Source organism: Mobula birostris, chromosome X (genome assembly GCF_030028105.1).
Source record: "Mobula birostris isolate sMobBir1 chromosome X, sMobBir1.hap1, whole genome shotgun sequence".
Taxonomy (NCBI): domain Eukaryota; kingdom Metazoa; phylum Chordata; class Chondrichthyes; order Myliobatiformes; family Myliobatidae; genus Mobula; species Mobula birostris.
Genome location: NC_092402.1, coordinates 44555056 through 44579125, shown reverse-complemented (window position 1 = coordinate 44579125; position 24070 = coordinate 44555056). Strand labels below are relative to the sequence as shown.

The following is a 24070-nucleotide window of genomic DNA, read 5'->3' as shown; positions in this document are numbered from 1 at the left end:
TTAGATCTTAATAGCATCATTTCCGATCTACAACTATAAGAGGTTAAGCTTTTCAACGTTTCAGCTGGAACGGGGCTTTTTGACTATTTCCCCCCTCAGCAACGTCTCAGCACAGCTTGTTCCTGCTTTGCCTCCAGAGGGCAGTTGTGGTCCTGTTACTGACAGAGCCAGCATGTACCCAGGTGTTAAAATACTCAATGGTATTTCTCCAACAGCTCGGAGCCCGCTCGACCTACACATTTCTTCATTGCGTGTTTCGTTTAATCACGTCGTAAACAGCCGTCCGATTTAGAATTTAGCGACTGTGTATGTGTTTTTTTCCTTAAATAAAATACACATTTGAAGTCATTGAGAGCTCCTGGACAAACGATGGTGTGTGTGTGTGTGTGTGTGTGTGTGTGTGTGTGTGTGTGTGTGTGTGTGTGTGTGTGTGTGTGTGTGTGTGTGTGTGTGTGTGTGTGTGTGTGTGTGTGTGTGTGTGGTGTGTGTGTGTGTGTGTGGTGTGTGTGCGCGCGCGCGTGTGTGTGTAATATGTGAGAGAGGAGGCGGAGTCTGAACCTACTTTCGATTTGACAGCGAGGAAAGAGAGAGATAGAAAGAGAAGGAGAGAGAGAGAGAGAGAGAGAGAGATCAGGGCAGACAGAAATCAGAGATGAGAAGAAGGGGGAAGGGGAGGGTAAAGAAATAGCTACAATCAGTGGCATAGAATACCGAGTGAAATTAATCCCCGTCTCTGCACTCTGAAACCTACCAAGTGCGAGAGAAACAGACGAGCCGGGAAAGAGAAGAAACTGCGGTAAGACCATAAACATCAACTATCTCCAGATTTGATCTGAACTTGATGCAAGGATTTAAAATATTTTAAGATAGAATGGTGTAAGTTGTCAGCCGAAATGCAGTCCGCCGAGGTATCCTCTGCTGACATTGGAACTTGATATACTTTATGAGCTTGTTTGTTACATTGTAGAATTTCCTACAACGGATACTTTTTCTCCCCCGAGTTTGGAGGGTGGGTTATACTGTCGACGCCTATTTGGAATCAGCGTGCATGTGTGTTTGCGTGCGCTAACTTCAGTATCAATTCAATGTTCTCCAACTGTCAGAACGCTGATCGGTTTGGAGTTGCGCGATTTTTAGCGATCGTGCTTTGTAAACAATATGTAGCGGGCTGTTGTGTACACTCATGAAGGCCCGTGACACCACACGGTCGCGTGTCACCATACGGTCGCGTGTCAAGGCTGGGGAAGTCTCGGGCGAACACTTTGTGTGTGGACGCTTCGGGGGCTGGGATAGGTACCAGGCTGCGCGCTTGTCCCGGATCTAAAGGCTGGAGAAATGCAGAGTTGATCATTCAGCCTCTGGAAGTGAGAGACATAAATCAGGTTGAGGACTGCGGGCAAGTGTTCAGGCCAAAGGGTTTCACGATCAGAACTAGGCATTTCTCTCTTTCACGTGCTGATACACCACATGCTTATTTAGTCTCAGCGCTTGTTTTTTTAAAAAAGTACACTGCAACCTCCCGTAGCATTGCTCGCAACTATTGGAGGAAGCACCACGTTGCAAACAGAGGACATAATTTCATAAGCTGCACATCAACTAATATGGATAAAACTTGTATAATTATAAGGCCAACATGAGTATTATTTTATGGTCTAATCAGATGCAACGTGTTATTAAGCCTATTTTCAAGGTCAGTTAGATTACAGCAGAAAATAGCTTTGTTTTTTTTCTTGCGACAATATCTGATTCAGACCCTAGCGTGCATGACAAATGAACAATGACAAGACATATATCAAACATATTAATGGATAGATTATTTATATGGCATCTTGTCATACTGAAGCATTTCACTTAATAACAGTGTAGCAGCAGTAAACTGATTGCTGAAGGATACACCTACCCCAATGCCACACAAAAACTAGAGAAAGCCATCACCACGGTGTTCAGCCTAAAGTTTGGTCCAATGCTGGTCTCTGAGCTTTGAAGGACACGCATGTAAAAGACATAAAACTAGAGAGCTGTGATCTGGAAGCGAACCAGACAACTCTCAGTGTCTTGAGACGAACTCAGTGGGCAGTGTCTTCACAGAGGTGTATACACTAGTAACAGGTATATTAAATGTTGAATGCATTAAATGTCAAATTATCTACCAAACACAGTGACAATTAATATGGCATTTTTAAAAGAACAAAACATCCCAGGGCACTTATCAAGAGTATTATCAAATAAAAATTGACAACATTTTAAATAATACTGAAGAGGCATGAGTGAGGTAAACAAAATGCAAAAAAAAAGCAGAAATCTGAAATAAAGCCAGAAAATGCTCGAAATACTCAACAGTTCAAGTAGCTCATGCGGAGAGAGAAGCAGAGTTCTGATGAAGGAGCCTTGATTTTGTTTGTATCTTAACGGGATAATGCCTTATCTGTTGAATACCACCAACATTCACCGTTTTGATTTCATATTAGTAAAGCAAAGTTAAGAATGAGTTTAGGAAGTACTTCAGGAAGGCCAAACAGATGAGTCACAAACAATAAACTCAACTAAGTTTAGAAAATGGTTTGATTCTGTGATGGAAAGGCTTTGTGAGCAGATGAGTGGGATCAGCATGTCCTTTTAAAATAATTCACAAGGGATACGGATTAAAAGTTCTCTGCCATTGTTATTATATTAAGACTACAGTTGTCAATTGAAGCCGCCAGGCTGGTCATGTGATCAGACTGCTGCTTCTGCCGATTATGCTGCTGACATTCAAATTCATGCAGAAGAAAATAGACACTCCGGTGCGCAGAAGTAAAACTAACCCCTCACAACCAGAAGTCCAGACAGAAAGAAGTCAGTGCCAAGCTTGAGAAGATAATTTGAAGTTGCAGTGCTTTCTTGTAAATACAAAATAGTTCATAAAAGTAGATCAGCTATTGCTTGTGTTGGAAATTCACGGTGTGTTTTTTGATTGACTTTATTACCATTGCAGCATCTCTGGAACGTGTAAAAATACAAATGGGTGATGGATTTTTTGTTATGGGTGCCATTTGACAATCTTTGGGCAAGCTGCACTCCAAATTCAATTTTACAAAAAAACTGGAAATGCTGTAAGTCCAAAACCGAAACTCAGCAAACTTAGCGGCATTTGTAAGAAGAGAAACAAAGGTTTGGATCAATACTATTCATCTTAATTTGTATAATATTTATTACAGGGTAATGGTTTATTTCTTTAAAAAAAGCAATTAGTTATTTTTGTTTGCTTGAATTTAAAAAACTGATATACTTTAGAGAAGTTAGCTGATAATGGTTTTATTAATGAGATTGTCACAAAAGTAAGTTAGTTTTTTAACTAAACATGTAGCTATATACAATTGAATTGAAATGACTTTGCAAAAAGTAGATTGGAGATTGATTAGTTTCATTATTGATACAGAACTGCACTACCTAGGTATATAATAACAGAATATTATTAATATTTAAAATATTTTACAAAGTGTGTAACTATGCCTTTACACTGAAGACAAAAGATTAATTAGAAGAGAAAAGAGACTATTCAGGATAGCCATTAGCAACCACAGTGGGTAAGGATGTGGTGCATTTTGTGAGCAGGATTGATTCCAGTGCACTGTTTTAGAAACCAGCAGAATAAATCTATAGACCCCTCCAGTGACTGCTGGTAATGAATATCTGGTGGTGCAAAAGCCCTGTGAAATGGCTTAGGACATTGCTAAAGGAAAAGAGCTTAGAAATTCAATTGGCCAATGCTGTTTTGCATAGTGAAATCAATTTTTTTTTAAGAATGAGATATCATAAGGACCATATTGTTGTCAATCCAAAGCACTTTTTTTTTACTGGTCACTTTCTGTTGCCAAGCAACCTCGGTACCCAGAAGTGATTTCCATGTCAAGGGTGCACATAATGACACCATTCCCCATACAGAAGTCTTTACAGGGCAGTGAATTACATTGTTTTGTGGTACCTGCCATTCTGGTATCTGTGGACAGCACAGTACTCAAATTGCATGGGCAAACTTGAACACCTGTAGAATGATTGGGTGCTCTTGGCTTTGAAGCAACCAACAGTCCTCCACCCCACCAGCTACCTGCAGTAAATTTGGCATGTCATCTAAAAACCTGACAGACTTTTATAGACCTGGTGGTGTGGGACCTAAGGTTTCTGTACCTCCTTCCTATAAAATAAATTTCAAGGTAGTATATGGTGACATGTATGTGCATAGATAATAAATTTACAGTGAACCTTTGAACTCCTGATTTCAAGAAACATCAAGTCGACTGTGCCAATCTGTGGCCATTTACATACCCCATACATTAACATTCCCACCTGCTGTTGGTCCTGAACCCTCCCTTCAAAATGTAGACTATACTGCCCAATAGCAACTCTACTGCAGGTAATCTGGCCCCATTCACTCTCAGGACAATGTCCCAGCTTCTGATCTTCTGTTCATCCGCAGAGTCCTGTTTCCCTCCCACCGCAACATCAATCCTCTGTTTCAATCCCGAACCCCACCAAAACGCTGGGTCCCATTGCTTCCTATCACCATCCTCCTGACTCAGAATGGCATTATAGAGTCACACAAAAGTACAGCACAGAAACAGGCCTTTTGGCCCATCTAGTCCATGCCAACCCATTTAATCTGCCTACTCCCATCACCTGCACCCAGACCATAGCCCTCCATGCCCCTTCCATCCATGTACCTATCCAAACTCCTCTTAAATATTGGAATCAAGCTTACATGCACTATTTGCACTGACAGCTCATTCCACACTCTCTTGACCCTCTGAGTGAAGAAATTTCCCCTCATGTTCTCCTTAAACTTTCACCTTTCACCCTTAACCCATGACCTCTACTTGTCATCCCATCCAACCTCAGTGGATAAAGCCTGCTTGCATTTACCCAGTTATTGCCCCCCATAATTTTGTATACCTTTATCAAATCTCCCCTATGTCTTCTATTTTCCAAGGAATAAAGTCCAAACCTATTCAATTTCTCCTTATAACTCAGGTCCTCCAGTCCTGGCAACATCCTTGTAAAATTTCTCTGTACTCTTTCACCCTTATTTACATCTTTCCTGTAGGGAGGTAGTCTGCAATTTCTCTGTAAATTTGTTCCTCTAAATCCTGCGGACTGTGCGTAGTCTATAATATAGCCTCATTGACGTGGTTGTACATTTCTTTTCCCTCAGTTCCACCCATAAAGCCTCACTAGACGAATTCTCCTGTTCTGGCGCTCTGGCGCTCTGGCTCCCATCCCCCTGCAACTCTAGTTGAAAACACCCCCGTGCAGCACTCGCAAACCTCCCTGCTAAGATATTAGTCCCCCTTCAGTACAGATGCACAACATCTCTTCTGTACAGATTCCCTGGAAGAGGGCCCAATGATCCAAAAACCTGACGCCCTCCCTCCAACACCAACGTCTTAGCCACGTGTTAAACTGTATAATCTTCCTATTTCTGCCCTCACTAGTACGTGGCATGTGTAGCGATCCTGAAATCACAACCCTGGAGGTCCTGCCCTTTAACTTAGCACCGAATTCCTTGAACTCACTTTGCAGAACCTCGTCACTCTTCCTGCCTATGTCATTGGTACCTACAAGGACCACAACCTCTGGCTGTTCACCCTACCACTTGAGAATGCTGAGGACTCGATCCGAGATATCCCAGACCCTGGCACCTGGGAGGCAACATACCATCTAGGAGTCTTGTTCTTGTGCACAGAACCTCCTTTCTGTTCGTCTAATTAACGAATCCCCATCACTACAGCATGCCTCTTCTCCTCCCTTCCCTTCTGAGACACAGAGCCAGACTCAGTGCCAGAGATCTGACCACTGTGACTTTCCTCTTGTAGGTAATCCCTCCCACAAAAGTATCCTGTTGTTCAGGTGGATGGTCACAGGGGTACTCTGTACTGGCTGTATAAAACCTTTCCCCTGCCTGACTCAAATAGTCACCTGCTCAAAGGCTCAATGCTGCACAATCAGCAGACCCGATAGTGGATGTCATGGAATAGCAGTCACGTGGTTCGGTTCCAGGTGAGACCTAACCAATGTTTTTTTCATAATTTCCTGGCATTGATGATGCAGCTTCACAATTTTTGACCATTCCTTCAACAAGGTCTGAAAGGCTTGTTTGGACTTCTGAATCAAAAGTCTGCATTGTCTGGAGAAGAGGCAAGAGACGGGGATACTTCTTGAGAAATGAAATGTTTGCGTGACTTGGCAATGAAAGCAGCATTAATGTTGGGGTCAGAAGTAATTTTCTATTTATCCATTCTCGGGGTGCAAAGGTCAGTCCTTAATTGTTCTTTAAACTGAGTGAACTTGTTCAGAGTTTGCCATATAGCTGCAGGTATGCGGTTAGAGGCCAGGCTAAGGACTAACGGCAGCTTTCCTTCCCTTGAAGGACCTAGTGAAACAGTAAGTAAGATGTTCGCAAGTATATGTTTAAGATCATGTTAATTTATTTTTGAGAGGCATGGAATTCCTGAACATGACACGCCAGGAAGTATTAGTTTGTAAATGCTGTAAAGGAATGTTGTTAAAAGTATGTTCAAATACTCAGTGGCCACTTTATTAGGTACACCTGCACACCTGCTCGTTAACACAAATACCTAGTCAGCTAATCATGTGACAGCAACTCAATGCATAAAAGTATGCAGACATGGTCAAGAGGTTCAGTTTTTGTTCAAATCAAACATCAGAATGGAGACGAAATGTGATCTTAGTGACTTTAACCGTGGGATGGTTATTGGTGCCAAGCAGGGTGGTTTGAGTATCTCAGAAACTGCTGATCTCCTGGGATTTTCATGCACAACTGTCTCTAGAGTTTACAGAGAATGATACAAGAAACAAAAAAAAAAAAAATCCAGCGAGCAGTAGCTTTGTGGGTGAAAATGCCTTGCTAATGAGAGAGGTCAGAGGAGAATGGCCAGACTGGTTCAAGCTGACAGGAAGGAGACTGTAACTCAAATAATCACACATTATAATAGTGGTGTGCAGAAGAGCATCTCTGAATGCAAAACACATTGAACCTTGCAGTGTATGGGCTACAACAGCAGAAGACAACGAACAAACACACAGTGGCCTCCTCGTTAGGTACAGGAGGTACCTAATAAAGTGCCACTGAATGCATACCTAATATTACTGATCTCATGAAACAGATCATAGAAATGGTAAAAGTATATATTTGGTAACACTTTGCAAATCGATGGCTGATAAGTAACAACTATACTCAAAGTTGGCTGGTTATCATTATAATGGATACATGTTCTGGACAGGAACATTGAGGAATTGAGAGTTCACCCTGAGTTATGACTGCGAAAAAGCTGGAAGAGTTTCAGTTGCTTTTTATGAACAAGTAACTGCTGTAGAAGTTGGCATTTTAGGCTGTGCAGTGATGCCGACTTACACAGACAGCTTGACTAACTATCTTAGTTCATGAAGAATGGGCATTTGGGTTAGAATAAAGAAACATTGAATCTGTGAAGATGTGTTCCAGTGGGAGAGCGACCAAAATATTGGAACCATGATTCCATTTACATATTTGATTTGAATTCCAAATCATAATCATGATTCCATATCTAAACTTAATGTTACACTGTTTAAAAGATACATAAGGTCTCACTGAGTGAAACAAGCCTTTTGTAGTTACTGCTTAAGTACATTCCAGTTTCTTTGGTACAGTATCTCTTATAAGATTATTCTATCTTGCTTTTTTTACAGGATGCTTGTAGGGGTGGATGGGCGGTGGAGAAGATTGCTTTCTCTCAGAAATTCAGTTGGGTTAAAAGTGTAAAGAGTTTGTACATTTTCCCCCGAACTGCGCTGGTTTACTCTGGGCACTCCAGTTTCCTCCCACATTCCAAAAATGTACGGTTCGGGTTAGTAAGTTGTGGGCATGCTAGTGTGGCACGGGAAGCATGGCCACACTTGCAGGCTGGCCCCAGCACATCCTCAGACTGTGTTGGTTGTTGATGCAAAACGACACATTTCACTGTATGTTTCGATGTACCAGTGACAAATAAAGCTAATCTTTTTAAATCTTTATTTTTTATCTTTATAAAAGCAAGGGAAGCTTTTGAAGTAAATTCCCTTTTTTCCCTTTGTTTTTCCTTTGGACTTTGCTAGGGCACAATTCTGCAGACCGCTGGCATCATCTGGTACCCTGCTTGAAGGAACTATTCTTCCTGTGCAAGTAAATTAATATTGGTAGAAATTGGCATTGCAGCCAATCCTTGCTTAACATTGACAATGTGCAGCAGTCAGTGAATAACACTGAATATGAATTTTTCTGCATCCTCAAATTTAATTACCATAAGACCATTAGATAAAGGGGCAGAGTCAGGCCATTCAGCCCATTGAGTCTGCTCCATTATTTCATCATGGCTGATTTATTATCCCACTCAATCTCATTTTCTTGCTTTCTCAATGTAACCTTTAGGCGCCCTGACTAATCATGAACCTATCAACCTCCGCTTTAAATATGTCCAATGACTTGGCCTCCACAGCTGCCTGGGGCAGTGAATTTCACAGATTCACCATACTCTTAGCTAAAGAAATTCCTCCTTATTATGGCTAGGGAATTAAGACGACTTATAGTGTACTTTAACAAGAACCGTAGTACAGTCAAGTGAAGTATAGTAATTTGAATCCTGAAATATTGATGCAGAAGCACAGGCTGAAAACACCACCAGAGCAGTGGGGAATTTAAATTCAAGTAATTTAGTAAGACAGGGATGGAAGCCATAAAATTACTGGGACATTGTAAAACTCTTCTGGTTCCCTAATGCCTTTCCACATGGAAATCTGTCATCGTTAATTATCTGGCCTGTATGTAGTCTGTTCTCTGGATCTGCCAATGTCGTTGATTATTGAGTGTCCTGTGAAATAGCTTAGAAAGTTGCTTCAGTCAAGAGCAATTAAGGATGGATGTTAAAACCCGACCTTGTCAGTGATGTCCATGTCCCATGGATGAACTAAATTCAATCACTTATAACAGTTCCTTCTGGCCATCTATTCTGGTATAATTGAGTATGCTTCAACTCGGATGTGGACTTAAAAACAGAGTCACATTGTGCTCTTTTTTTCATAGGAGAACATATAGTTGTTTATTATAGCCATAACTGAAAATTTACCAGTGTTGACTCAATTTCCTTAGCTAGAACATTTCAGTCCGGTCATCAGCTTGTGAGTGATATCAGTACATTTATCCCTGTCTCCGGTACTTTATGGGTTATTTAAATGCAAATGCAAGATTCAAGTTTATTTGTCATGTGCATCAAAACATACAGTGAAAGGCGTCATTTGTGTTAACAACCAACACACCTGAGGGTGTGCTATAGGCAGTCTGCAAATTTTCGTGCCAACCTAGCATGCCCACAATGTTCGGCAGAACAACACAGAACACAAAAAAAAACAAACAATAAGTGCAAAAACATGCCCCGTTCCTCCCTCCTACGCACGCCCATACATAATCCTTTAACCCCAGGACAGACCTCCAGCTCCAGCCTCGAGCGGACACTGACTCTTATTCAAGATTGCTTAAGGTCGTTTCCAGTACAGAAGTGTAAAGGAGAAAAAAATAATTGTTATTCCAGATCTGATGCAGCACAAAAAGCCACACAATAAGATAAAGAACATAATAATACAAAGAACACAATAAATATAAATGCATAAAATAGCTTAGATTGTCTGTATGTCCATAAAGTGACACTAGGCACAGGAGTGTCTTACATAAGGTGACTCTGACAAGAAATGATAAATCAGTCGTGGAGGGGTGAGTTAGTGGGTAGAAGTGTTGATCAACTTTACCGCTTGGGGAAAGTAACTGTTTTTTGGGTCTGGTGATCCGGCATGGATGCTATGTAGCCTACTCCCTGATGGGAGTGGGGCAAACAGTCTATGAGCAGGGTAGATGGGGGTCCTTCATGATGTTCGTTGGTCTTTTTCTGGCACCTTTCTGTGCATGTGTCCTTGATGGTGGGTAAGCTGGTGATGGTGATGCATTGGGCTGTTTTGACTATCTGTTGTGGAGCCTTCCTGCCTTCTGCAGTGCAGTTTCCATACCACACAGTGATGCAGCATGATAGGATGCTCTCTACTGCACATCTGTAGAATGACGTGAGTATATAGTTCAGATGTCTTTCACCTCCTCAGGAAATAGTGGTGTTGGTGAGCTTTCTTGATTGTCTAAAGCAGCCTTTCTCAACCTTTTTCCCCTGCAGCAACCCTTGAAATAATTTTCAGGTCTCAGGAGACCCCTGCATAAAAATTATTATATCTGGAGCTCACAATACATTAGTGCGATCAATAGCTTGTAGATATAATAATCCAAAAATAATTATCAATGCTCTTTTGAGTAGAGAATGAATTTTTAGCTAAAGTTTCTTGGAAAAGAAACAGATAGTTAAGCTTAGCTTACCTTTCTTGAAATTAAACTTTCTTTCTCTTTCATAAATTTTAAAAACTCATAAGGTAAACATAATAAATTTCTCAACTCTGGGTCGAACTTGAAATAAGCACACACAAATTTCTCCTTCAATCGAAGTGAGACGATTTCTATCCTTACTCTTGGTGTTTGTTAAACAAGGAAAAGCTTGCTCACACATGTAGGAAGTTGAAAACTGCAGCAAAACATTGCAACACACATAAAAGTTGCTGGTGAACGCAGCAGGCCAGGCAGCATCTGTAGGAAGAGGTGCAGTCGACGTTTCAGGCCGAGACCCTTCGTCAGGACTAACTGAAGGAAGAGTGAGTAAGTGAATTTCCAGCATCTGCAGAATTCCTGTTGTTTGCAGCAAAACATTCATTGCTTTCTATGAATGGCAAGATACTCTTCTTTCACAGAAATCCAGATTTTATCCAGGGGCAGGTCAGTAAATCTCATCTTGAGTGGACGATCAGAGTATAGCTCACAAGGCTCTTCCTCTTCTCTCAAAGTCAAGTTCTCAGGCTGAGCAGAAGATTCAGAGAAAGGGTCCATCACCTAGTCATACACTTGTGTTGAAAGTGAGGAAAAATATTGTTCAATTTTGTTCTACAGTTCTTCCAGGTGGTTTTCAATAATACTCAAGATTTTCTGATCCTTCCTCACTCTCAAGCCCAAACAGCAGTGGAAACATTTTAAGATTTCCTTTTGTGACATGATTTTTCCAAAGATTCAGTTTCCGTTTAAATCCAAGAATCTTGTCATTTGAAGTCAAAATATTTTCTCCAGGACCTTGCAGAGACTTGTTCAACTGGTTCATATGGTAACAAGTGTCTGCTAAGTAGGCTAGTTTCTGCAGCCATTCTTCATCTCAAAACACTTAGCAAAATCTGGCCTACTGTTTTAGAAACATAGGAACATAGAAAACCTACAGCACAATACAGGCCCTTTGACCCACAAAGCTGTGCCAAGCATGTCCTTACCTGAGAAGTTACCTAGGGTTACCCATAGCCCCCTATTTTTCGAAGCTCCATATACCTGTCCAGGAGTCTCTTAAAAGACCCTATTGTACCTGCCTCCACCACCGTTGCCAGCAGCCCATTCCACGCACTCACCACACTTTGCATAAAAAACTTACCCCTGACATCCCCTCTGTACCACCTTCCAAGCACCTTAAAGCTGTGCCCTCTTGTGCTAGCCCTGACATCCTCTCTGTACCTACTTCCAAGCACCTTAAAGCTGTGCCCTCTCATGCTAGCCCTAGGAAAAAGCCTCTGACTATCCACACGATCAATGCCTCCCATCATCTTGTACACCTGTCATCCTCCGTCACTCCAAGGAGAAAAGGCTGAGTTCACTCAATCTATTCTCATAAGGCATGCCCCCCCAATCCAGGCAACATCCTTGTACATCTCCTCTGCACCCTTTCTATGGTTTCCACATCCTTCCTGTAGTGAGGCGACCAAAACTGTGCACAGTACGGTACTCCAAGTGGGGTCTGACCAGGGTCCTATATAGCTGCAACATTACCTCATGGCTCCTAAACTCAATCCCAGGATTGATGAAGACCAATGCACCGTATGCTTTTTTAACCACAGAGTCAACCTGCGCAGCAACTTTGAGTGTCCTATGGACTCACACCCCAAGATCCCTCTGATCCTCCACACTGTCAAGAGACTTACCATTAATACTATATTCTGTCATCATATTTGACCGACCAAAATGAACCACCTCACACTTATAACCATATAACAATTGCAGCACGTAAACAGGCCATCTCGGCCCTTCTAGTCCGTGCCGAACTCTTACTCTCACCTAGTCCCACCGACCTGCACTGACTTATCTGGGTTGAACTCCAGCTGCCACTTCTCAGCTCAGTTTTGCATCCTATCAATGTTCCGCTGTAACCTCTGACAGCCCTCCACACTATTCACAACACCCCCAACCTTTGTGTCATCAGCAAATTTACTAACCCATCCCTCCACTTCTTCATCCAGGTCATTTATAAAAATCACGAAGAGTAAGGGTCCCAGAACAGATCCCTGAGGCATAGCACTGGTGACTGACCTCTATGCAGAATATGACCCTTCTACAACCACTCTTTGCCTTCTGTGGGCAAGCCAGTTCTGGATCTATAAGCCTTGCATGGGGTACCTCATCAAAAGCCTTGCTGAAATCCATATACACTACATCTACTGCTCTACCTTCATCAATGTGTTTAGTCACATCCTCAAAAAATTCAATCAGGCTCGTAAGGCATGACCTGCCTTTGACAAAGCCATGCTGACTATTCCTAATCATATTATGCCTCTCCAAATGTTCATAAATCCTGCCTCTCAGGATCTTCTCCATCAACTTACCAACCACTGAAGTAAGACTCACTGGCCTATTATTTTCTTTAAAGTACTCCTGCCATTCACCTTCAGCTCAAACACCCTGTTGAGAACTCTCCCTTTGCAAAGCCACCGGATTTCTGTATGTAGCAGGAGATTAGTGTGCTCTTTTTCCAGGTTTTCACATTTTTTTTAAACGTTCTCAAGTAAACTGGCCTTAAAACTACAAAATAACTTGTCTCCTGTTTCCTTTTACTGCCTGTGACTTTATTTTCAAAAGCTTTAATCTGTATTTTTGATCAGCACTTTTACGCGTCATATGGCTGTGATTTGTAGTTAAGTGTCTTTTTAGTTTTGCTGGAGCCATTGCTACATTTGTATGTTGTTTGCCACAGACTAGGCACAATGGAATAAAACAACTTAGATCACCAGTCCAAGTAAAACCCATTGATAATTAGCTTTCATTGTAAAGATATGGTACCAGCTGATTACTTTACTCACTGCTTTTGCCTCCAGGACCCAGAAGAGGCTGGTGGACTTCTTCTGGCACAACAGGAGGCATTGGGTCTCTGCTGCAGTCCTGAATCTTCCAATCGCGGAGGGTAGTCAGTCATTGGTGTATGTGTGTGCACCCTGCTAACAGCTCTCCGCCTCAGGACCCTGCAGAGATATCTGTAAGCGACCACCGCCCCCCCCCCTCCAAGATGGCATGCACTGGCAATGCACTTTCTCCGCCGGGGACACTGCCTGCAGGAGGGCACACGGTTTACAGCTGACAGCATCAAGCCACGTCGCTTTGAGGGAACTGCCTCACTTTTACTGAGAGCTGTTGAGGGTATGGGGTCTAGTCTCATCCAGACAGGGTGCTCCTGTGCTAGTGGGGGACAGTGCTCTCGCTTCGAGGGGGACTAGTCTCCATCCTGTCACGGTGGGTGTTGAGCGGGCGCGGGGAAGTGGAGGGGTTCCAGCTGCATCACCACAATCTGATGGGCTGGGAGTGCTCGTTGGACCCAGGCCTCGGGACACCACATGGGAGAGAGTCCTGCACAACGTGAGCCCTCTCACGGGAATGCCCACCGAGCCCTTCCGTGATGCTCCAAAGAGCTTCTTGTACGGGCTGCTCTTGCACACCCTTCACTTCCTTGCCTTCGTCTGTCGACCAGACTCACCTTGGTGATCTGTTTTACTACCTGGCAGCAGGGAAGGTCCCTAGTGGAAATCTCTTTATGCAGGAGTCCTTCCCCTGTACACTGGGGAGCTGGTGTGGAAGGTGTTGCATTGGGCAGTACCGTGCAACAGGCTTTTACGCAGGTTTACTGACACCCCGTCCACCTGTCCATTCTGTGGCCGGGAGGAGTCAGTGTACCACGCTTATATGGAGTGTGAGAGGTTGCAGCCCGTTTGAGTTTCTGAAGGGGCTGCCGCTCAGGTTCTGGTTGCACTTCAGCCCTGCATTCCTTATATACGGGCCCCCAGTACAAAAGGGAGCAGGCCAGCAGCAGGATCTCCTGGTGGGCTTGCTCCTGGGCCGAATGCCTGCCCCTCTTCCGAGGATATATTGGTGCCCGGCTGTCCTTGGAGAGGAAGCATGCGGTCATAATGGATACAGTGGAGGATTTCCAGGAGTTGTGGGCCCCCCCCCAGGGAACTGACTGTGTTATAGACAGTAGTAATCATATTTTAAGTTGAATTTATTCACTGTCTTGTAAATACTTAATGTTTGTACTTTGTGTATTTGTTGTGTAAATAAGCTTTTGCAAATTTGTTTCAAAAAAGACTGACTTTTTGTGTCTATTGTTGCACTAGGGCAGTGAAATGATTCAGAAGATTGTAATTCTTCATCATTAACCTCATCAGAACTGTCCATAGGCCTAGACCTGGAATCCTCTTCCATCTCACACGTCCTCTTCAAAAATCGCCACACAGAACCGTCTTTAGAATGAAAATTTCCCTCCAATTTTCTACTACACTGGGAGAGTTTCTTCGTTCCCATAAGTTAGTTCGTGGCAGGTAAGGGAAAGTTGGGGGAGGTAATTTAGGAGGGAAAGGTGGACATCACAGCCCAAGTTGGGCAAGTCCATTCAATGCTCGGAAAAAACACTTCACTCTCCTCATCAGCCTACTGTCTTCCCCTCTGTGCAATACAGCGCTCACAAATGGTCAGTCTACCATCCTCCCCTCCATGCAATACAGTTCTCACCAATTATCAACGGCCTCCCCTCCCTATCTCGTGTTAAAAACTGAGAATGGACTCAAGCAAATAAGCACAGTCCTACTGCCTACTGCCATACCGGGCTGAGAGACCTGTAACGAGATTGCTAACGAGGCTGCTCCGTCACTGTCCACCGCTGCAAGCGCTAGCATCACGCATTGCACAAAGTTCAAAAAACTATTTTTTTTTCATCACGATCTCTCACGGAGCCCCTAGCAATTTCTCACGGAACCCTGTTTGAGAAACCCTAGTCTAGAATGTGTTCTTGGACCATGAGAAATTCAGTGAGATGTGCACTTCCGGGAGTTTGAAACTGCTCACAGTTTCCACTGCTGTGCCATCGATGTAAAGAGGGATGTGAGTGGTGCGCATTCTCCTGAAGTCAATAACCATCTTTTTGATGTTGAGGAAGAGCTTATTTGCCTGGCCTACAGACGCCAATTTCAAAGCTGATTTCAATGTATAGTTTTCCTGTTGTGTTGGATACCTCATACAGTAGAACTGAACCAAAGTCCCCTTGGGAATGCTGTGCCATTCAAGTTTCAAGCTGATCCTTAGCCTTAAGTCCAACGTTACCATTTGCCCACTGTACCTCAATTTCCTCCAGGTCTGAAAACCAATTGATCTCATGTTGAATATATCCAAACACTGAGCATCTGTAGTATCTGGAGTTGTGATTCCAAGGACTAATCAAAGTGACATATTGCCTCTTCTACTGTAATGGTCCTCTTATATGCCAAAGGTGAATTCTTTATCTCTCGGCCTACCTCTTTATGGCCTTTGCACATTATTTATCTGCCTGCACTGCACTTTCTCTGTAGCTGCAACACTATATTCTGCATTGTATTCTATTTTGTTCCCTTGGTGTATTTATGAATGGCATGATCTGCCAGGGTGACATGCAAACAACAGTTTTTCACTGTAACTTGGTATATATGACAACAGTGAACAAATAATAATAAACTGTAATAGTGACATTCCTAAGAAGCCTCACATTTATATAAAGCTGCATTATAGCAGAATAGGCTGTAACTGCCTTCAAAGATTTATATTGTTTTCCTGATCACAATCATGCCATAACCACATAATGCAAATAGTCCATCAATCATGTGGAAACAAGCATTATCACAGGGGCAGCTATACTCCGAATGGTGGGAATAAAACTATAAGTGGAAACGCTGGAAACACCCAACAGATCCGTGAGAAACATAAATTAATTTTTCAGATTAGCAAGCGTCCATTTGCATGATATGTTGGTTTATTTTCTCTTTCCACAGGTTCTGCCAGGGATATCTAGCATTTCCAGAATTCTCCATTTTCTCCTCAGTTCAGTTTAACATATGAGGAGTGTTCAAAGGTTCAAAGGTCAAGTTTAATGTCAGAGAAATGTATACAATATACATCCTGAAATGCTTTTTCTTCGCAAAACAACAAAGTGCCCCAAAGAATAAACGACAGTTAAACACGAGAACCCCAAAGTCCCCCCCCCAGCTCCCCCCATGCGTAATCAGCAGCGAGCAACAATCCCCCCTCCCCCCACTAGCAAAAATAAATGCACATCGGTACCATCACCGAGCACAAGTGTGTGCTAAGCAATAGCAAAGACACAGACCAAGGTTACCCCAAAGGCTTTGCATTTCATCCAAAATTCGACAACCCACAGGTTCTCTCTCTCCCTGGCAAGAGAGAGGGAGGTATCCCCCAGTGTTTGATGGTTCTAGGGCTGTACTCGCTGGAGTTTAGAAGACTGAGAACGATCTCATCAAATATTGAAAAGTCTAGATAGTGTATGTGGAGAGGATGCTTCCTATAGCGGTGGAATCTAGGACCACAGGGCACAGCCTCAGAATGAAGGATGTCCCTTTACAACAGAGATGAGGAGGGATTTCTTTAGGCAGAGGACAGCGAATTTGCGGAATTCAGTACCACGGACAGCTGAGGAGGCCAAGTCATTGGTATATTGGTATGGAGGTTGTTAGGTTCTTGATTAGTATTGATGTCAAAGGTTATGGGAAGAAGGCAGGAGAATTGAGATTGAGAGGGATAATAAATCAGGCATGATGGAATGGCAGAGCAGACTCGACAGACTGAATCACCTAATTCTGCTCCTATTCTTATGATTTTCTTGTCTGAATTGAGGGATTGCTTTTAAATCCAAAAGAGGTCTACTGCCAGGAGTAATTTTGAATAAGAGCTTGTAAATTTGGTTTATTTCTAAAAACTGTCATTCCAAATGCAGCGCCTGTTGCATTTTGGCATTCATCCTCTTGTAGCCAAGGATAGGACTTGCAAGGTTTTACACTCTGCTATGAGTATTATTAACCATTCTTGATTACATTCCCTGAAAATGCTGGAGAAACTTTGCAGCTCAGGCTGTCGAACATGAAAGAGAGCTAAAATATATATAACCATATAACAATTACAGCAGAGAAGCAGGCCATCTCGGCCCTTCTAGTCTGTGCCGAATGCTTACTCTCACCTAGTCCCACCAACCTGCACTCAGCCCATAACCCTCCATTCCTTTCCTGTCCATATAGCTATCCAATTTAACTTTAAATGACAATATCGAGCCTGCCTCTACCACTTCTACTGGAAGCTTGTTCCACACAGCTACCACCCTCTGAGTAAAGAAGTTCCCCCTCGTGTTACCCCTAAACTTTTGCCCCCTAACTCTCAACTCATGTCCTCTTGTTTGAATCTCCCCTACTCTCAATGGAAAAAGCCTATCCACGTCAACTCTATCGATCTCCCTCATAATTTTAAATACCTCTATCAAGTCCCCCCTCAACCTTCCACGCTCCAAAGAATAAAGACCCAACTTGTTCAACCTTTCTCTGTAACTTAGGTGCTGAAACCCAGGTAACATTCTAGTAAATCTTCTCTGTACTCTCTCTATTTTGTTGACATCTTTCCTATAATTCGGTGACCAGAACTGTACACAATACTCCAAATTTGGCCTTACCAATGCCTTGTACAATTTCAACATTACATCCCAACTCCTTTACTCAATGCTCTGATTTATAAAGGCCAGCGTATCAAAAGTTTTCTTCACCACCCTATCCACATGACATTCCACCTTGAAATAGTCTTCTCTTTGTCAGAATGGGTAAAGAAAGTAAGTTAGTTTAAATTATAGAGAGCATGTGAATTGACAAAAAGAATACCCTTGTCTAGGATCCTGCCAGGATTACAGAGTATGTGCTACAAGAAGAGGTTAGACAAATTAGGGTTGTTTTCTCTGGAACAGCAGAAGCTGAAGGGAGACCTGACAGAAGTTAATAAAATTATGAGAGGTTAAGATGGAGTGAACAGGTGTTACCTTTTTTCCCAGGATTGAAATGTCAAATTCTAGAGGACATTTATTTAAGGTGAGAGGTCGAAAGGCTCAAAGGAGATGTATGGGGCAGGTTTTATACACAGAGAGTTGCGGATGCCTGGAAAGTGCTGCGAAGGGTAGTGGCAGAGGCAGATGCAGTAGGGGCATTTAAGAGGGTCTTAGATACATGAATATGCAGAGAATGGAGGGATACGGACTATGTGCAGGTAGAAAATTTGACTATTATCAGCATAACATTGTGGCCCAAAGGGCCTGTTCTTATGTTATACTATGTTCTATCTCTGATAGGTTAATGTCCAGGTTGTTGTAGTGAGAAAGTGTTGGTGAAGTCATCCAATTGATAAATCCCAGAGGGCCAAAGAATATATGCAAACTGACAAGTTACTACTGTGAACATAAGCAAACTGACGTGTAACTGCTGTGAAACACAGAGCTATGGGAAAAGATCAGCAGGTCAGGCTGTGTTAATGGAGAGAGAGAGAAGCTAGGTCAATATTACTGATGGATACCCTGCAGTGGAAACGGCTAGTTCTTTGACAAAGAAGGCAAACAAAGAATTTGTCCAATTCAATATTGAATCCAAAAGGTGCCAGAAATAAAAATAAAGTGCTGTTTGAGGATTGCATTTGTCATCCATTTCATCTTTTCCTTGCTAAGTTGGCAGAGATCTACTTACCTGAACTGCCTGAAGCAACTTGGTACAACTGCATGGTTTGCTGTGCCACTTCAAAGCCAACCACCTGGTGCGGGGAGAGTTGTAAACCATTACAGAAGCCAGTGGAGCTCTACAACAATCCAAAGCTGCCTTGCTATCAAACACTTTTTAAAATGTCAAATGTATTTAATTAATGGAGTTTAAATTCTTCAGCTGTATTAGTGGAATGAAAATCCATCCCTCCAAATCATGAACCTTGGTTTATTGGATCAGTACCCGCTACGAAAGATCGCAAGTAATTGCAGTGAACGGTGAATGCAGCCCAGTCATCCCCTCCTTTGAATCTGTCTATACTTCCCAATGCCTCCGGAAGGCAGCGGACATAATCGGAGACTCCTTCCGCCCAGGACGTTCTTTCTTCTCCCTCTTCCTATCAGACAGAAGATGTAAAAGCTTGAGCACCAGGCTCGAGGACAATTTCTATCCAACTGAGACTCTTGAATTGACCTCTCATACACTAAAAGGTGAACTATTGAGCTCTTGATCTCCCAATCTATCTTAATGTGGTCCATGCACTTCATGTCTGTATTTGCACTGTGTTTACTCTGTAACTGCAATATCATTCTGTTTTCCTTCATGACTTCAGTGCCATTTTGGTATGGCATGATCCGCCTGGATGGCTGTAAACAGAAGTTTCTCATTGTAATTAGGTACATGTGACTATAATAAACTAACACCAGCACATGATTCATCAATGCTCAGATTTCTTCAACGCAGTAAGCCAAGCCCCCAAAGAGGAGCCACGGGGGCGACTAGTTGATGACAGGTGATCTGTCACGAATTGTGTTGATTCATTTTGCATTGGGTCAAGATTTCTGAATTTTTTTAGTCCCCTGGAATATTTATCAGTTGGTCAGATTGTTCAAAGGAGAATGAAATAGCTTCCAATCATGGAATAATGGAAATAAAGACTTTTTTAAAAAAATCATTAACGGTAGCCCTTCTCATGAAGATTTTCTCACAGTGCTGTTGGATAGGAAGCTCTGGAATTTGGGCTGATAGTGAAAGAATTTTCATGCCAGGATGGGGTGTGACTGGAAATGTACCAGAAGTGCCTCCTACCCTTGTTCACAATGGCGTATGCCATGACCTCAGAGAATGTGTTGCCAGTAAAACCTTGTCATCATGCTCCAATGGATGGGAGCCTATGGTTAACATAGTGGATAAGCTGTCGACCAAGTGGGCTGCTTTGTCCTTGATTATGTCGAGCTACTGCATTTGAGTGTTATTGCCACTTCATTGTCTAATCAGGAGGAGGGTAGTTCCATACACTCCTGATTTGTGCCTTACTGATGTTTGACTACTCTTGGAAAAAGTACAAGTGCTTCCTGTCACTTTTGGAAAATTACTTCTAAGTATGTTTTCAGATTCAATTACTTATCACACGAACCTCAAAACATACAGTAAAATGCACCATTTGCGTTAATAACCAGCACAACCTTAGGATGTGCTGGGGGCATTCCTCAAGTGTTGCCATGCATTTCAGCACCAATGTGGTATGCCATGTTCACAGAACACATAAGCAACAACAACGACAGAACAACAGCTATAAAACAACCACAGCAAAACAAGCCCTTTACCTTTCTCCCACCTACCCATGCACACATGCAGACATTCCTCCAACCCTAGGACAAGCCAACTCACAGCCAATTTGACCACTGCCAGAACTCAAGTAGCAATGATGTCCAGCTGGTCCAAGAACAAGAACAAAGCTAGGTCACATTAACAGCTTCAGCAACAAAACACTACAATCTTAAATAGTTTTTTAGATTGACCCAGTATTACTGCAAACATTCCCTGTGATTGAACACAACTTTTAATTAAGCAGCAAATGTAAGATTCTGCCAAAAGACAGCAAACAGATGGATCACGAATAATCGACAACATCCTCCAAGGCTTCTGTTTATTCAGTGCACAGGAGAAGCCTTTATGACTTCATTCAAATAAATGAACATTCTTTGTGGCCAGACGCCAGAACATGTTGCCTCAAATTAATCTTCATTTCTGCTTATTGTACCATTTTGGTGATAAACTATTGCCAAATGGATCCAATTTTTTTGCAGTGGTACCAAGGAACATTCTGTGTAACTAGCTGCAGAAAATGAGCTGCTGGATGAACTCAGCCGGTCAGGCAGCATCAGTAGAGGGAAGTGGACAATTGACATTTTGGAGACACAACAGATTGTGCAGACGCTGAAAGTCTGGAGCGACACAGAAAATTCTGGAGAAATACAGCAGGCTAGGCTGCATCTGTGCAGGGAAATGAATCGCCAACATTTCAGGCTGAAACCCTTCATCTGCTGCTACCTGACCTGCTCATTTCTTCCTGCATTTTTTTTGTGCATTGTTTCATGTTTATTGTTGAAATTCTTCATCTGGACTGCAAAAGCAGGTGGGAAATGCTCAGTATAAAGAGGTGAGCCAGAGGGGTAAAGGCAAGAGCTGGCAAGTGAAGAGTGGTTCTGGGTGAGGAGGGGTTGATTGATAGATGGGTTGGGGTGGGACCAAGCAATAGAACATGTTACGTCAAATCAATTTTCATTTCTGCAAGTTGAACCAGTTTGGTGTTGTGCTGGATCTATTTTTTTTGCAATGGTACGAACTCTATGGATCTTCGATAAAAAGAGTCACTTGATTAATGGATCGAGATCCGATGATCTGAAGGCTGCTGGGTGGAAGATCGGAGGGCAGAGCTGTTGCGTCAACTGAAGGCTGAGAGGACTCCCCTCAACAAATAAATAGTTGAGTGAAAGGGATGTCCTTGAGTCAAATTCCCACTTCTGGGCCCCGCCTTACTGCTGCAGAGAGAGCTTCAAAGAAATATTGTGCAGGGAATAACATCATGAGGTGCACGTCTGATATAAAAAATATACCATTGGCACAAGTCCAAGTTTGCAATCAGAAGTGACTAGTCACGTTGCCAGAGTAACAGTATTCACATACAATAGTGCTGTCCAGGAGGCTGTTCGATGGGGACATGAATATCCAGGGATGGAGGGATGTGGATCATGTGGAAGCAGAAGGGATTAGTTTAAGACGGCATCATGCTCGGCGCAGACATAGTGGGCCGAAAGGCCTGTTTCTGTGTTGTACTCTGCATGTTTTAGGTTTGAAACTTTTGATTGTAATTGTGGTCAAGAATTGAACAAACAAAATCAACTTTTATATATGTACCTCTGGAATAAAAGTCTACATGTTCCAAGCCCCTGATCTCCAATGGGATATTCCACACTACTGGGGTTATAGATCAACTTGTGGTAAAGGGTAGTCTGCACCGGCTTGCTCTTATCATTATACCACCAAAGTAAAATGCCTTAACTTTCAAGGGATTGCTGATGTTTAGAATTTGACATTATTTAGGTCACTCAGTGTTTACTGCATTTGACTCTGACAACTGGAATTAAACAGATTACAACAGAGATTAATCTGTTCAGATAGTCTTAAGTACCTGTTGATAAGTAATTTTTGTCAAGGAGAATGTTTAATCTTTTGGGAAAATTTCAAAATTCTGAACAAATACAATGATTTACTTTTAGAAAAAAAGAGATCGAAGCTTAAAGATAAGAGGACAGCAGAAACTGCAAAATAATGCTATAAATTACGCAGCTGACCAATCAGTAGATTGATGGAATATTCCTGCCCTGCATTTGTACTTAATGGTAAAGAAACTCTCTACAAAGGGCCAGTGGAGTCTGTGGTGAGGACCTGGCCATTTCTGATGCCTGCTGTTCTTTGATTCTCTGGCATCCAGCATCTATGATGTCATCATTTTGCATAGCTAATCACAAAGAACTCTCAGACAACATACCAAAAAACAAAAAGCATATTTTTGATTAGGGCAGAAAAGTATGATTAATATAGAAGCTAAGAAAGCATGAATAAACTTAAAAATATGAATATATATTTTCTACTTTGAAATATTTAATGTAATTTCCCGTGTTGTCTGATGGGAGTGAAACAAACAGTCCGTGAGCAGGGTGTGTGGGATCCTTCATGATGTTACTTGCCCTTTTCCAGCACCTTTCTGTATATATGTCCTTGATGATGGGTAGGCTGGTGCCAGTGATGCGTTGGGCAGTTTTGACTACTCGTTATGGAGCCTTCCTGTCCGCTGCAGTGCAGTTTCTGTACCATGCAGTGATGCAGCATATGAGGATGCTCACTACTGTGAATCTGTAGAATGCCATGAGTATGAATGTGCAAATTGCAGTACTCTCCAGCCTCCTCAGAAAGTAGAGGTGTTAATGAGCTTTCTTGACTGTGTAGGATGTGTTCTGGGACCTTGAGAGGTTGTGTATGATGTGCCATCCCAGGAGTCAAAACTATTTGCAGTTTCCACTGCTGTGCCACCAATGTAGAGGGGTGTGAGTGGTGCAAATTCTCCTGAAGTCAATAACCATCTCCCTTGTCTCGTTGTCATTGAGGAAGAAATTATATGCCTGGCACGAGGCCTCAAACTTTTCCACCAGCTCTCTCCAGGACGTCTCATCATTGTTAGTGATGAACCCCACCACTGTCGTGTCATCAGCAAACTTGACAATATGATCACTTTGTTGTTTGGCCATGTTGTCATGTGTGAGCAGAGTGTACAGCAATGGGCTCAGCACACAGCCCTGGGGCAGGAGGCACCTATGCTGAGGATCACGGGGAGGGAGGAGCGGTTGTGCACCCTGACTATCGTTGGTCTGTTGGTTAGGAAGTTCAACACCCAGTTACACAGTGGTGTATTTAGTCTGAGGAGTAGGAGTTTGTTCACTGACCTCTTGTGAGACAAGTGTTAAATGCTGATCTGAAATCCAGAAAGCATTCTGATGTAAGTGTCCTTGTTTTCTCCGTGTGTCAAGGCTAGGTGCATGACAGATGCTATGGCATCTGTTGTAGAGCGGTTCTGTCAGTAAGCACATTGGTGAGTGTTCAACATGGCAGGAATGGAGTTTTGATGTGCACTATTACCTGCCGTTCAAAGCACTTCATGGTGATTGGCATCAATGCCACCGGGCGGTAATCATTTAGTTCTGAAGGTGTAGAGTTCTTTGGTACAGAGATG

General features: G+C 42.6%; 1 protein-coding gene across 11 annotated transcripts in view; it reads left to right on the top strand.

Annotated features, from left to right (window-relative positions):
• Window positions 1-517: 517 nt before the first annotated feature.
• The window catches only part of LOC140191785 (thyroid hormone receptor alpha), a 534600-nt gene continuing 511047 nt past the window's right edge, over window positions 518-24070 (top strand). For 6 of the 11 annotated variants that reach the window (XM_072249528.1, XM_072249531.1, XM_072249526.1 and 3 more), the window contains exon 1: window positions 518-796. The gene's annotated coding sequence lies outside the window, so the exon portion shown is untranslated. Of the gene's footprint in view, window positions 797-2974; window positions 3151-5849; window positions 6034-6115; window positions 6246-14565; window positions 14770-24070 lie in introns of all 11 variants that reach the window. The other 5 variants (XM_072249525.1, XM_072249524.1, XM_072249520.1 and 2 more) reach the window with 2 other exon arrangements.